We start from the raw sequence: 5,794 nt of genomic DNA, 5'->3' as shown, positions 1-5,794 counted from the left end.
CCCGCAGGTGTCTGAAGACTAAGCATTACAAGAGATGAGAAAGTAAGCTTGTTGGTTGGTTGGTTCAGTTGGGGCGAGTATAAAATGTACTCCAATTAGCACTAAAACGAAAACAAAATTTATTATGTTTGTTGTGTTAAGTGACGTACGGTAGTAGCACTGCTTCAAGCCTCTTCACTATTGGGAAAAGCATTATCTTTGTTGGCTTATTTCCCCGGTTTTAGGAGTAGGACCACCCTCCCCGATTTTCACATGTGCATCTGAAATTTTGAGGGTAGCCAACGATAGTGTTTTCAGTCTCATCTTGCATATTTCGTTGCGACCAATGGAGCTTTGCAGGTTTTTGCCTTCCCGATGGCCACCTCGATTTTTTTTTGTTAGCTTTTGCAGCCTTCTGTTCACTCGATATGCGACCTTGGCCACCGAAGAATGCGGTGTAAATTGCCGGCTAAAATAAGCGCGCGTATCGAATAAAATTTTCATTCTGTCGTCTCGCTTCGTCGGATTAAACAAGGATCTAGACCTCTCGTTTGACCAGAGCTTACTCAAACCAGAGGCGAATGTGCAGGTCTTTATCTGTTGCTAAATCTAAAACTTAAGGTCCCTCATGTGGAGATCGCTGTGATCGAACTGGCGCAGGTGGTCACGCAACTTTACGAGAACAGCTGCATCTGCCGGAAAGTTTGCGGACTTCCGTAATGTGACGGGATGGTAAGTACCGAGCCGCTACAGCTCTGAGTACTTTGCAGAACTGACGAGGCCAACCGACTCGTTTGTGGATGTGGTAAAGATGCTGAAGGAGAATGTTATTAATTGCACATGGAATCTTCTCCCGCGTAATAACTTCGTTACTATTTCCGCTGAGTAAAAGCTGCGTGGTACGCCCAATACTAATCCACCACGCAAGAAAGCGAATTTCGTTTTCACAAGAATGTCGAACGGTAACAAGATCCTTATAATTTGTAGTAAAATAATACAACCATTTATTTATGTACACAGGTATGTATATAAGTAACATTAAATATTTTCAATTAAAAAAAAAACAAAATAAGCAATAATGTGTCTCCTACATTTAAAATCTTAAACGCCTGATCGCGCGGTAATGATATCCATCATCGGCCAATACGGCGCTTTCCTCCGGCCCTACAGCTTCAGTTTGTTCCTGCTCTAACGGCGGTAGATACTCGCTTTCGACAGCCTTTGGCAATGACATCTTTTCGTCAGGTTGCTTATAATGATAGCCATCCTGCAACAGCACACCGCTGTCTTGCGGTCCTTCCTCTTCTCCCTGTGTACGCAAATCCGGCTGTGCTGGCTCTTCTTCCTCTGGCAGCGCTGGTGGTTCAGTTTCCACTTCATCTTCCACAACAATTGGCGCTACTGTGCTCACTTCCTCAGCGTNCCGCCATTAGGCGGTAGATAAGCCTGATTGGGTGGCAGATAAGTAGCCGATAAGTGTGAGACGTCACGGCGCACGCGTTGGCGGTATTTTAAGCGGCGTACAGCGCGGTATTGGTAGCCCTCGGCGCCGCGGACTGCGCTTACAGGCGCAGCTTCAGGTTCAGCGGCAGCATCAACGACATCGGTGTCAGCGGAAGCGGGCGCTTCAGTTTCTAAAGCGATAGAATCGGCTGTGTTTGCTTCATCGCCTACGGGTAGCGACTGCTTCAGGTGGTCAGGTGGCAGATAGTTGTATGGCACTAACTCGGAGACGTCGCGTTGTAGACGTTGATGTGGCAGTGCTGCTGCTAAAGTAGTGACTGTGGCCAACAGCAGGCAAGGTACTAGCGTGAGTTTCTGCAGGAAAAAGAGGTTGTAAGATAGAAAGATAGAATTTAGTTTTAAAGAAAATTGTTGGTATAGGGAAGATGATGGAACTTATGCGTCGAAAGGGAGGCAATTTTTCTGAGTTTAAAGTCTCCCTAATGCATAATATAGGTATGTAAGTTCCAATATTTTATTTTATTTTATTTTAATTTTATTTAGATTTTATATTATTTGAGCATAAAATTTGTGGTCTCGACTAAATTTGATGTTTTGGCCAAAACCGAGACCGAAGTCGAAAGGTGCAGTACATCTCTTATCCAAAAGGGCGTTGAAAACAAATGTCCGCCATTTTGTGGCGGTGGCCATCTTGGATATGCAATAATAATGAAAACACTACATTCCATATTGCCTTGTAAAGGTGTGTACCGAATTTCAGATCAATAGATCAACAGGAAGGGGAGGAAGTTTCAATTACTAGACATGACCCAGACAAGGGCTGAAAGAACCCACACGGGTAAGAAATATTGGGTTAAGATTTTCCAAAATAATATGCGCCATTAAATTTTGCTAAAACCACTTAAAGACACAGTTAATGGTAAATGTGGTTTCATACTAGACTTTTTCTAAAATTAAAAAAAATTCAACACACTGTAAACAAAAATTGTGACATTTAGAGACAAAACGGCAGGTAAACCAATATTATAGATCTCCTCCTGTTTCGTAATTCCTACAAGGCATTCGTGTTTTTTTTATCTCATTTTGCTGCACAGACGCTAAACCGAACCTATACGTTCGGTCAGTCACTATATAGTTATCACTGTATATTTAGTCAACAATGTGTCTGAAATCTTTTCAGTATCTTGTAATTATTATTTAAAACTTATTCATTATTATTAAATATTTTTATAACTTATTCATTTGAAATTTTTTTTACACAACACTTTTTTCAATAATTTCCATATATTTTACGCACCATTTTTTTAAATTTGAATATTTTATCTTAACTTATCTGCGCAACCAATAAATTGCAAATGATGGCTTTTCGAGCAAATTCAAGCTTTTTTATACTCAAATTATTACCACAATTAACCCTTCAATTCCCATTGCTGTGTTAAAAAAAAAACTAAACAACTCATAATTGAAAACGCAGCGAAAAAAGGAAGAACCCATCAAAATTTTTAAAACTCCAATTCATTGAATTGTAGCAAACGCTAATCTACCAACAATACAATCTACAATAGTCTAACCCATTCAACGTTACTATATTATTTTTTTGTTTTGCCCACAACTTTGGCAAGTCTGAAGTGCCCACTTCTATGCCATTTGAGCCGCAATCGAAACTAAAGCATTTTGGTCGCGTTTGTTTTTTACCTGCTGCATAATTTAACTATTTAAAATATTGTAAACTTTTAGCGTGGAATCGAACATTTAACTCTTAAGCAGCCTCAGGCGATTTAGGCACAATATGACTTCATATAAACGTGCTGTCAATAGTACATATAGTTTAGGGTCGTCCTAAGTAATATGAAAAATTTTAAAGCTGTTCCGATTTTAGATTTTCGGGCACTTTTTCGTTTCATTGCATCTAGAAATGTAGAATACATATAAGAATTGAGTGCCGTTAGTCCCTTAACTTTTTAAAAATGTAATCGAGTAATCCTTTACATGACCACTCTTTTAGATGCCACAATGTTCTATCGTATTCTTGTCTTTATCGAATCTCTTTAGAGGCATTGGTGTCAGTCTTTGACCTCACGAGGATACCAATCAGTCGGCCAGAAACACCTTTTCTATTAAGGAATCGAATATTTCAGGTCAGCTTCAAAAGGGAATGGCTTGTTTTACTTTTTTAATTGAAAGGGGCTTCTACGATGTGGATCCAAGCCTTGCAAGTCTCAAGTCACATTCTGTGGCTTTTGTGTAAAAATCCACGTTGTCATTTAAGTATTTTAATATTAGTCTACTCAACGTCAACGTCAGACATTTTTACAGAATGCTCCGGAGGACACTTGTTTTCAAATCAAAACATCTCCGTGGTAGCAACCGTTTGAGCTAATCCACTCCTAATATGTTAGTCTCGAAGAAGATTAAATGATTCTGGGGAAAAGTACCAGCCCAAAGAAGCTTTTAATCGCCAGTTAGTCGGCGATAACCAGAAAAGTCTTACCGTGTTTCTCGCTGCCAAAGGTTGAAGAGCGTCAAAACACTACTTGACGAGATTGGGTGTTCGCATGCCATTGGATGAGACAAAATTTTGATTTTGACCAGCCATAACTCAGCGAGCTTATGAATTTATATGAAGAAATTTCAATAATATGTGAAGTTTATCAGGTTTAAAGCCAAAATTTTGTAAAACTTTTTTTGCGATTAAAAAAACTAATATTTTTCAAACCCTGAAAGCGTCCCAAAAAAAATTACTTCAAGCTTTAATTTTTTTTTTGTGGATGTCTTTATTTTGTACATATAACAAAATAAAGGCCACCCTAATGCACTATACACACATACATAAGTATGCACTAGTATCGTTTGGAGTTAATCTTTATCACGCATATTTATCGTTGCAATGTCAAGTGCGCCACTTCATCCAAAGTCAACTAAATCACTTCGTTCTTCATTTATGTAGGTATGTTTGCATTATGCTAAGAAGGTCGTTTTTTATAGCCAAACTGCATGCATTAGGGTCTGAAGTGTATGTAGGTATGTGCAAACTGTGCCTATTGTAAACTTTTAAGTTGACTTACATACATATACATACATATGTATGGTTGCGTATGTATGCATACATATAAATAGATATGTATGTATATACATAAATATGTATGCTAACATCTATGTACATATGTACATATGTAATCGCCAAATTGCAACTTTTTGCAGCGAAATCTACGGAAGTCCATCAATTCAGAAATAGCATTAATATGTATATTTATTTGTAGGCATGTCGAATAAAACCGCTGATTGTATCTACAGAGCTTTATGTAGTCTTTTGCCAAAAATTTAATTACAAATCACCCACGCACATTTGGTTGCCAAAATGTTTATGGTATGATTTCGACCACAAACGAAATGAAAACGATATTAGTGAATATATTCTGTGGTTAATTTTGTGGCGCCGGAATATCAAATATCATTAAATATGAAAAAGATAGTATTGATGCTAAACTTCTAATGCAAGTAGGTGTATGCAATTGGAAGTAGTAGTGATTAGTTATGTTAAAAAAAAGCTAACTGATGATAAGTACAGACTTGTTTATTGAGATAATAAAAAAATGAAAGAAGCTGCATGTGCTTGATCGTAGGGCTGGGACTATCCGCATATTGGAATATCCGGATACTCAGGCGGACTATCCGTTGACACGGATAGAATCCGTATAGTATGGATATCCGGTTAATATTCGTTTGTGCAATTATTCGGATATCCGGATTTACGAAGAACCGGTTAATATTCGCGTTTTCGGATATCCAAAAAAAATCAAGAAAATTTGGTAAAGCTTTCGCTATGAACAAAAGTATCGTTGAAGCTTTCATTACTCAGTCCATGATATTTTAAAGCAATGAAGAAACTCTCACGGTCAATTTTATATCTTTTTTTATTTTTACGAAACGATATTTTCATTTCACAGTACCAGGCGCTCATAAATATGAAGTAGAAAATTTTCAATACGCATAATGTTTGTAGAACTTTTCAATTCGTTTCTAGGACGACAAAAATGTTTACTATTTGACAGATGTCAATGAATTTTGATATTTAGGGATATTCATCATCACTGATTTCGCATATTAAATTAAATTTCCAAAATTCACAATGGCGGATCCAATATGGCGGACGATTTCTTAAAACATGTCTATATTGTTGTAAAGATTGGTGTCCAGAGATTTTCGTCGTCACTGATTTCGAAATTGATACTAAATTTTCAAAAATTCAAAATGGCGGATCAAATATGGCGTCCCGAACATTGCACTTAGAGGTACTGTGGATATATCGATCATCAAATATTGCTTGTGCAAAGTTCAACTATCGGGAGAT

General features: G+C 37.6%; 1 pseudogene; it reads right to left on the bottom strand.

Annotated features, from left to right (window-relative positions):
- Positions 1-1,072: 1,072 nt before the first annotated feature.
- On the bottom strand, positions 1,073-1,797 carry LOC108380498 (uncharacterized; annotated as a pseudogene).
- Between the last annotated feature and the right edge of the window lie 3,997 nt (positions 1,798-5,794).

This window comes from Rhagoletis zephyria, unplaced genomic scaffold (genome assembly GCF_001687245.7).
Source record: "Rhagoletis zephyria isolate East Lansing unplaced genomic scaffold, Rhagoletis_zephyria_1.1 Rzeph_scaffold_19458, whole genome shotgun sequence".
NCBI lineage: Eukaryota > Metazoa > Arthropoda > Insecta > Diptera > Tephritidae > Rhagoletis > Rhagoletis zephyria.
The sequence above is the reverse complement of the archived record's forward strand: the minus strand, read 5'-3'. Positions and strand labels throughout refer to the sequence as shown.